Here is a 10670-nt window from a genome sequence, read left to right on the forward strand (position 1 = left end):
GGTTTAATTTCTGCTACCTGCACTCCCATTCCACTGCCACCGCAGATTGTACTATCTCCTGTAGGTGTTAATCACAGTCCAAGCAAATTACTCAAGGCCTGGTCTCTATCATACTCTTCTGGTGGTGTTGAAAAGTGTTGTTGAACCCCAGATTATGATCCTCCCCTCCCTGTTCCTCCCATTGCCATCTTGGACAAAGTGCTGCATTGGGATCTGCTGCTAAAAAGCTGCCAGCAATTCATCGGAGAGAGGGGATCATGACCAGTGGAATAGCCTCCTTCTCTATTCCTCTGGGAGGGCTCTTGGCTACATTGCCCAAACTAAAGATACCTCACTTGTGTGACAATCACAGGAAGCTCCAAAAAACATCTTAACAGATTACATGAGGCTGATCCAGCCAGCACCACCCGTTTCTTTTCCCTACAGGACAGCCAGGTGGAAAGCAGGCAGGCCCAAACGCACAGGGAACTGAGGTCAGCTCCTTGGGCCCCACCCTGGTGGGCAGAGCAAAGCCTCAGAGCTGTGACTGGCCTGCAAAGAGGTGGCCGGGAGATGGACAGCCCTGAAATGAAAATGGGCTCCCATAAAGGAAGCTGGCAGTACCTTCACTTGCTCCATCTCCCTGCCCCTAGGCAGAGCAAGGTAATCATCAGTAAAGTCATTTTTGACAAATGTCCCTCTAATCTCTTGAATCCATTTGGCAAAGGAGATCCTGCAATGACCCCAGACAAATCTTTTCTGTTGTGTCAAAAAACATGGCCTAGAAAGGTTTTCCTGATACCTCCTCTAACAGCCCTACGCTGCATGCTAAGCACATTACTAGCCTACAGTTTCCAGCTGCCAGTGGGTTCTCAATGACCCAAGAGGTGCTGACAGAGGGGCACAAAGAGGCCAGACAAGGGACCATCATCAGAAATGCTCATTACTGACGCCACTGCAAGCGGGTTTGCTCATTGTTGTTGTTTCTGGCACAGAACAGCAGGGCAGACGGGGGCCACATAATGCCCCTGAGCATTGGGAGATTTCTTGCCGATACCAGTGGGAGAGGTATGGGGATCAGGAGTCAGACACAAGCCTTTGTCTCTTACCTGCCCCAGCGGGTCAAGTTTCCTTCCACTTTATAAGTATTTATTGTTTCGGATGAAGGATGGTAGGGAGTCACAGGGGAGGGGGAACAGTGAGATAATAAAGGATAATATTGCTTCCAAAAGCGTGTCTGCTTTTTTCCGACAGTATTAGCTACTCTAATAAAAGATGTTATCTCTCCCTACAAACCTTGACTGGCCTATATCCTTTCATCACAGCCTCAACAATGTTACTACTGCAGTAAAAATATTTGCAGGCTGTACGTGCAGACAAGTGAGCCTCTGGTTCTTTAGTGATGGGTTGCATCAGCAACTGGAAGGGAAACCTTCATGGGAACTGCTCCTCCACAGTGCTTTTGGGCAGCCCTGTTCCTGAGGAAAACACAGCCAGTCTGCCATGCTCTGGATTAAGAAAGCAATAATGATTTGATGATTTTTGTTTGGTGGTTGGTTGTTGTTGCAACTCTTGCATTGGTGTAAGAAAGGAAGAAGGAGCTGGGAGGCAAAGGGGAACTGGTCTGTTACTTTTGATATTATTCCCAGCTTCCACCAACATGGTCTGCTCATGGAGCCAGAGCCAAGCAAATGTCTAAGTATGTGAGCTGACAGGGCAGGAATGAATCAGGCTTGCCAAAGTGTACAGGAATCCCTTGGGAAAGGGTGGTGATCAGCAGGACTGCTCCTCCCCTCATTTAGAAGTGGTAATGAAATGTTTACAGGTATAGCAGATGAAGGTGGGTTTCTTCCTACAGACTTGTAGCAGTACAGCCATGGAGTTTGAGAGACCTCTGAGCAGCCTTGGTACATTAGCCATGGTGGGGATGTATTGCATGGGTTAAGGGGCAAACAGGAAATTCAGGCCTGAGATTAGAGCTATTCCAAACAACCTCTTGAGTTTGATGGAAACAGCTCCTCTGTGCTTTCTACTGACACCAGATCTCTTTCTCCCCTAAATAGCTTGAAGTCTGAGGAGGGCTTTGGCTAGAATTTTCCCATCTATCAGCCATGTTTGTATTCATATTCCTCAGAAAAAAGGAAGCAATGAGGAAGTAAAAGCAGCACAAACTTAATCTGAAGTAGATGCTGACTGGATCAAAGGTTCAGATCTAACCAGCTGCAGTCATGATTTCCTGAAAAATATTCTGCTAGGTCAAGCACTGCCAGTGGCAGTACCGTAGAGTTTTGGCTAAAAAAATATGAACTGAGAAGGTTTCAAAATGTTTGGCTTTTGTTTTTCAAGGGAATAAGTTTTCATTCCCCATTCTAAAGCAAACTTGGGACAACAGAGACTGGTGTTTCATTTCTTTAAAGAGAGAAAAGTGCCAAATAATTAAATGAATCATTTTTTTCTGGGCAGAGAAAGTGCAGCTTGACTGGGGGTCAGCAAATTTCTGAAAAAATACATATTTTTTCATTTTGAGATGACCACAGCTTTTTTTTTTTTTTTTTTTTTTTTTGGCAGCCATAAGTCAGTTGTTCACAAAGTTCCTCTTCCCCTTTCTTTGCCTTCAGTTCCCAGCACCATTCCAATAGGAAGAGAAAATCTCACTCCAAGAAAAGATGAGAAACAGTTAATGTGCTCTCACCATCCTGGGTGCTTGGAGACAAAGATGCATCAGGTCTGAACAGGGAGTGTGAGACCCAGATATCGACTTTGGAGGACAGAATCCTTTCCCACAAGACCATGGCAAGAAGAGTTAAAGTCTTTATGCAGCTGCTACTGCTCTGACTTAATAGATCTCCTTACACAGACCACTTGACTCAAGATTTGTTTCCCGGCAGGAATGTTTCACCCCTTGGATATAAGGCCATTGACCAATCTTTCCCAGTCAGGAAGCTCCAGTCATCTGTTTGCAGCTATCTAATGATAAAAAGGAAGGGCACATCTTAATTAGAACATTTGAACTCGATTTGAACTCCACAAAGACTGGTGCGGTTTAAGACGCCAGCTCAGGTGCTGTTCAGTTCAGACAGCAAATGCCAAAAGGAAGTTAGAGAGAGGGGAAAAGGAGAGAAAGATCCTAATAAGGACTGTGTAGACAGGAGTTTGACTCCACTTAAGGCACCCTAGTGGGCCATCACAGTTTTGGGTGACTTATCTCTTCCTGACACATGCTGGAAGCTGTTCATGTGCTAGGTTTTATTTTTAAAATGGAATCATCCTTAAAAATTACATAGATTTAAGTGATTGGCGGGGGCCTGCAAGAGGGGTGGAAGATGGGAAACAGTTTATGAATGGGTCTGAGCACTGGGTTGTTCCAAAATTCAGAACAGAATGTTCCTGCAAATCCTTCCCAAAGCATAGTTACAGAGTTACACTCTCATAGCGAAGGCTTGCCGGAGTCCCTGAGCTCTGCCAGTAGCTTTCTGAAACCCTTTGCTGCTGTCAGGCTTTGAAGCGGGAGGATTGATCACAGCAAGCCAGAGCGTACTGACATAAATGGACTTCAGATTTAGCTAATCAGACTGCTCTCCCAGCACTATGCTGATTTACACCCAGCAGACAATTACAAAGCTTACAAGACAATTACAAATAATAGCAGTCAGGAGACCTGACAGTGGTGTTCAGTCTTAAACTTTGGTTTGCTTAAAGGCTGGTGGAAGTGAATGGAGCAACTACAGAGCAAAAGCAGTGTCAGCACAAGGAAACTCAGGCCCAGAGTTATGCATTAGTCCTCATTTTGAGAAGTACCATTGGGACTGAGTCATTGCCCTCCACAGTACTGCAGCTTGAACAGAAAATTCCACCTACTTTCACAGGTCTGTCTGTAACAGCCTATTAAGCTATTTCATTTGGACCCAGAAGGCGAACCTGTTCCACATGCTTGACAGTGGATCACAGTATGGTTTTCCACATAAGGAATGTATTATTTCAGAGATGCAATTACCAAATAAAGGGCTTCCTAATGAAGTGTCCCTTCTCTGTACCATATTGCACTGGAATCTCAATGCAATATTTAAAGGGAATTTAAGCAGGGACCTCCCTTCTCCTCTATTCTACAGAAACAGTCTATGGTTTCCACAGAGTCTCTCCCAATTTATACTGCTTGAAATGGGAAGGGAATCAGGCCCACAGAACTCATTTTAAAGGCATCTTTATCAGTATCAGCATGTAAGATAACCTGTGCACACCTCCCTGACTTATTCCCACCAGTCTGGAAGAGCACGTCTGGGCTCCCCTGGTGGCAATGGAAATTCATTCTGTTTAATGAGTGGAAACCCCATGAAAACCATCTCTGTAATTTTATTCAACAAATGAAACTAGCTCAACAAGGAAACCAGCTTGAGGTTTCTGTATGTGTCTGGATTATTGACTGCCAAACCTGCATCGTTTTACTGAACCGCATCTGCTGCACGCAAGGCCTGCCTTCCTGATGGTGTGACTACAAAACCTAAGGCTCCATCTTCTGATGTAAAGGTTCTGAGCTTGCCTGTGGATTGCTTTCTCAGGATTGCTTAGGTAAGGCCACCTCACAGCCTCGATCAGTGAAATGACCAATGTTTTTGAACCAAACCAATCATTAGTGGAGCAGACCTGCTGGAGCCAGGAGGTCTCTGGTTTGTTGTTTTTTTTCTCTTTTTCTTTTTTTTTTTCTTTTTTTTTTTTTTTTTCCATCAGAGAAAATTTACTATGACCTACTGCTTGAAGTCTGAAGAGCAGCAGTGATAACTTATACTGACATGGTGACAATCCCTTGCAGCCACATCTGCCCTCCCTATGTGAGCAGGCTCACCTGCTCCTTTCCTCGAGCTCTGGGCTTCAGATTGGTGTTGAAGACAAGACACTGCCTTCTGCCTAACTCCACAAGGTCTTCAGAACATGCAATAGCCTTTAGCCATGTAGGCTTTTGTTGTTGTTGTTTAAAAAAGTTTATCAAGAACAGCTAGGATGAAACTAAGTGCTGCCGAAGTCCATGATTAAACTGCAAGTGACTTAACAGGGACAAGGTTGAGGCCTGCAGGCCTCATCTGCAGTACCAGTAATGAATACCAGGCACCGACTTTGATGTCACTTTGTGTGCTGATGATATAGAATCCAAAAAGAGTAGTCACTACTAAGAAAAAAAATTCAAATACCTGGGTGAAGTTGTGATCATTAATCAAAGGCTTTTTTACATCCACATCAGAATGGAGATATACTGGATCCATGAACGAATCTGATATTTGAAGTTAATTAATTACATCTCCCTATAAATTTCAGTGGATCCAGGACTTGTGCCAATATCCTGGGGAATGAGGGAGTACGACTGCATTGCTTTCTTTCCCTTTTGTTGAAAGAAAACAACAGATTTTTAAATTAGATGTCACATATTTATTAGATGTATTGTGTAGTTTCCTTTTCTCCCTCTCCCTCTTATTAACTACCTCTCCCAGAAGTTTAAAATTTCATCCAAGACACAAATATCCTGAAAGCAATAAGTAAGTTATAATGAAGAAATTAAATACCTGAGAGCTGTGGGACAAATTACTCTTTTGTTATGCTGGGGCAATCCCAGTAAGGCAGGGGGCAGAACTTGGCCATCTATCTGAAATCAAGTAGTTGAATCTACGGTATTAGAAGTTGGCTCAGCATGAACATGTTTCTTAAAGCAATTATAGATATGCCAAAGGAAATGTCCAAGGCTAGCCAAGATAATCAGCAAAGTTCCTTGAGCCAACATCCCATATTCTTCTAAGATAAACTTAAACAACATTTCTATTTATTGTTTCCCGAGTCTCTTGATAGCCCCTATCAAAAGGCAAGAAGAATTAGAGGAAAGGACTACAAAACAACTATGTAACAGTTGCAAAGGCAGCATTTTGAAACTGGATTCTCCAGTACAGTCTGTACCAGCCTGAAGAAGAAATATTTTGAAATAAATCAGAGAAACCACATTTACCAGGACGGCATCAACTGGCTTTGTGCACTGGGACAGAACCTTTTTGAAGATTTCCTCCATGAAACTGCAAAGGCCAAGTGAAGAGTGGGAACAGTCACTTTTTCAGTGCCATTGTGCACAGAAAGTTGAACATAACAGATGCTTCTGCTGAACAGCAATCGATGATTCTGGCTCCACTGGAGCTGCATGACAGATACAGGAAAAGAGCAGAGAAGGACTTGTCTGATAAGAAGTTTAAGGAGGGAGATAGGAGTGTGTCCTGCAGGAGTACACATTTATTTTTTCTGCACATCTGCGCTAATCCCCTGCTGTAAATGAAGAATATTTTAAAACTGGAGACAGAGTACATTTCAACCAGGAAACACAGAAGGACAGATCTGCCAACATGTGTGACTACGCTAGTATAAAAAGAGGCACAAAATAGATTCCCCCCCTGGTTTCTAAAAGAAAGCTGCCTCACTAGAAAATTGTAGGCAATGATGTTTGTGGCATGAACCCAGCTGTACCAGTGCTGCTGTTTTCCAGATGGGCCATTAAATCACCCACAGTTATTAAAATACCATGGCAACTTCTGCAAGTGCAGAAATGCTCGGCATAGCACTGTGGCTGAACTCCAGCTCAAGGTGCTTCATCTTCCCTGCTCCTTCACTCTCCCATGCTCAGCAGCACCACACTTCTGCAGCACTGCTGGGGCTGCAGCTCAGGCACCAGCAGTGCCCAGGACCCTATGGGCCCTAAAAAGCCAAGCTTTGAGAACCAGTGTATACTGCATCACAACAGTTTCACTGTATGTTGGCTACAGCTACACCATTTTGCTGTGAAGGCATGAATAACTGGTATCTGAGTTAACACTTTGATGCCATGCCCTATAGGAGCATCTATAAGTGTTTGTACAAAACATCTATAAATGTCTGAATTTCCTCATTTCAGAGTCAACAGACCTTGTTCTTCAGCCCTGGCAACAACCCTGCTTGCTTATAAATGCTTAATTCCCATACCCAGCCTTCCAACCAGCTACAGATTGGTGCCTCTGGCTGGTGCTGCTGATGGCAGACCCAAGGGAAGGGACCAGCTGAATCTGCCTGCTAGAGAGCACCAGCACTGCCTCAAGCTCTCCTGGGGATACTGCAATCCTGCAGGAGTTCCAAGAACATGATGGATGTTTCCTTTGCCTCCCTAATTCTTCATTCCCAGTTCTTTCAGTCTCCGCAATGGTGTTCACACTGGGGTTATGGTGCAATAATGAAGCTTTACCACAAAACCTCCAAAAACAATTTTATATCCATAAAAATATCCATAGAGGAATTCGGAGTTGTAGCACCAGAAGCAAAATGTTGATTCACTGACAACCCAGTTAATGGCCAAGCAGCAACAAAACCAGGACTTATGTCCTCTGCACATTGGCTCCAGTCAAAGGAAACGTTATCATCTTTAGACTTGATTTCCTCATCAGTCCTGTGACCCATTATTCCCTAAGCATCTGCCAAACCACTAACTTGGAGATGAACAACCAAAGGTTTCACTTTTTTTTTTTTTTGTCTAAAGGTAGCCTTTGTCCACCACAGAGGATGGGTGTGCTGCACAGATCCACTGCAGCAACCCCGTTAATCCCAAACAGATGTGAGTATTATCAACCATCTGCTTGCTTATCAAGCACTGTTTGTTGATTCAACATGTGATATAGAAAGCCCAAACTAAGATGCTACAAAGAGTATTTTGTAAAAAATGATTACAAAGACCATGTGCAGCCCCTGGGGTCCCTCGCAGCAGCCACAGTTCAGGTGCTCCTCACAGACATCAACCTCTCCTTGTTGCTGGAGTAGAAACATTTTACTTCCATGGCCTGCACATTGCAGTCTCCAAGTGATAGTGCGACAAGCTAATTGATGTCTCTAAGGCATTTTATTTCTTTATTGAATAGTGAATTATAAAATAAAATAAACTGTCCCACAATATGTTTTCCTCTCTCCAAATTAAATAACTCAGAAAATAGCACTCCTTGATCAGACCACACACACAAAACACTTAGCATTTTGGTTTTGTCTTGCATGTCAAGTGTATTTGTCCAATATAAGTACTGGAAGCCTAACAGCAGCTTCTTGGTCATACGGCAGCAGGTTTATAAAAGGTATGGCTCAGCCCATGCTGCAGCTTGTCATTCTTGAACAGCTACAGCTTTCCATGACAATATTAGTGATGTTTTTTCCTCATTAAAATCTACATGCTGCCTTTGATTATGAACCCTTTGTCCAAAGGAATAAAAGGAATAATGACACAGAAATGCCCTACATATTTCTAGACAACAGTGAGATGGGGTAGCAAGATTTCTGCTGGAAAGCCAGGAAAGTTTGGAGGATGAAGTGTTTCAAGAGGGATTTTTGCTTGTGAGGACTTTAATGGTGTGGCAGAGAGGAAAGAAGGACACAAGCTTTCAGGCTGGCTCTTGTGCCCTCATCTAGGTGGCTGTGCTGCAAGGCCACAGACACAGCTGTGCAGCCAGGCCAGGTCTGGCCCTGGCACAGGCCTCAGGTGGCCTCCATTTTGCCCTGCTCCTTCTCGTTGCAGACCAGAGGGAAAGGACCAGACTGGGTGTCCATGCGCTCCCCTAGGGGAGGTCTTTGAGCCGGGGAAGGTGTCAGGATCCCCTTGGTAACAACAACTGGCACAGTAACATCTGGGCCTGTCATATGCACAAGTGCCCATCATTTACAGATTTCACAAAGGGAACTCAAATGAAACACGAAAGCCATCCCCTGGGTGTCTGGGCCATGCCGGGCCTTGAAGGCGTCGCCCAGCAAATACTCCAGTGAGATCCTGCAAGTTATCAGTGGAAGAAATCCCACCTTTCACTGCAGCCCTCTGACCAAAATAGACCATGCTGGGCCCAAGGGCAGGCAATAAAATACATGGGTTTATTTTTTTAAAACAGCGCTAGAATGAACTTTTACTTTAAATAAAACAAACAATTGCTAATGGTCCTTTCCCACCTTCAATTCCTTTGGCCTTTTTTCTCCCCTTTCCTCCTTGGTCCTAGACATTTTACAAACACTTGTAAATAACCATACCCAGGCCAAACAGAGAGTCATTCTTCATCCTAAACAGGACGTCAGGGATAGTGAAAAAACAATGTTTGGGCTGGAATGCATTGTATGAAGGTAGAGGGAATATAGGACTGTTTCTGTGTCTGGAAACAGATGATGAGTGTTTGTTTTTAACACAGTATGTTGGAGAACAGATTAGATAATAAAATCCTAAACAGAAGACCTTATGCTCCACCAAATCTGAAATAAACTTGGAAGAGATGTCTCAGTGAACTCCATTTCCTTTTGGGCCCTCACAGTACTAGGGGGGTCAGAGCTGTGGAGATGGATCATTTCACATCATTTGCTCAGTCAGTCACCAGGCAAGGATAAACAACCCCTGGACTGTGTGGCCTGATGTGATCAGGAGTAGTAGATCTGGTATTCAGGTCTTTCGGGAGGAGTTAATATGCCCTTGCTGCAGCTGTGCCTGCTCTTATCAGCCATTGATTTCTAATAGGGTATGTGCAATCATCAGCCTGCCCTTGCAGGAAATACATGCAGAAAGGCAAGACTTTTTGAGTTATAAGAGATTTAGGAATCTCATTTCCAGGTGTGACTTAAGATCTTTTGTTTCAGTGAAAGCAAACTCATATTAAAAGTTGATAAGCTCTGTTTTCTTAAGTACATTACACATTGCATTAAATGGGAATCATCAGAGCTGCATTAACATTTGTGCATTTTCCAGAAAAGCAAGACACACTGAAAAAATTAGCATGGATCAACTGGAACATCATGATCACCTTGAAGCATTTAAAAAGCTGTGCTGAATTCATCCAATATAGGTCATTTGATTAACTGACAACACACAGTTTTGAAACAAAGCAATGAAAAATCAAGGCAGTCCAGCAGTATAGCTCATTGTTTTCAAAGTTATGTTTGCTTGTTAGTTTTGGATGAAAAAATAGAAGAAAGCTAATCTTTATTCCTCATTCATTAGTGGGGTTAGGTCCTGAAACTCTATTTAATAACAAATATAGTAAATCCATTGTTTTCAGACTGAGATAGATGAATTGATCCTCTGCTAAGTAGAGTTAGTTGAAATATTTGAGCAGAGCATCCCTCCACCCCCACACTTTCTGTTATCAAAAATGGGTCTGTTTCAACATTACAAACATCCATTTCCATTGAAATGGATCATTTCCAGTGGAATTTTCCGCAGAAGACACAAAACAAAGTGCAGAAGGCTCACAACATTTTGTTAGGACTTGACATTATGGCTGGTGTCTGCATTGTACTGTAGGAGCCTTGCAGGGATGTGCTGCGCAACTATGCCTGGCAGCCTTTCGCGTGGCCCAGATAGTCCTCCAGGACAAGGGGTGGCAAGAGGCATCCACAAGACACCACGAGCCATGGGGCACTGCAAGCACTTGTGGGAAAAGGATATGCCAAGAATAAGGTCAAACTTAAAACTGAAGGCAGCTTTTCAACATTTTTAAACCCATGATTTTCTTTAAAAAATAAACTCAGTTAAGTTTATTTCATCTGCTTGTCCCAGTTTGTTTGTTTGTCCTTAGTGCTGAAATTACATTTTTCTCATGAGAAGGACATTATATTTTTCTGTCCCTTTAATGTCAATCATTCCACTGCCCCCAGATTTCATTGAAACACTATAGGCATAATCC

This window comes from Cygnus olor, chromosome 7 (genome assembly GCF_009769625.2).
Source record: "Cygnus olor isolate bCygOlo1 chromosome 7, bCygOlo1.pri.v2, whole genome shotgun sequence".
Lineage (NCBI taxonomy): Eukaryota > Metazoa > Chordata > Aves > Anseriformes > Anatidae > Cygnus > Cygnus olor.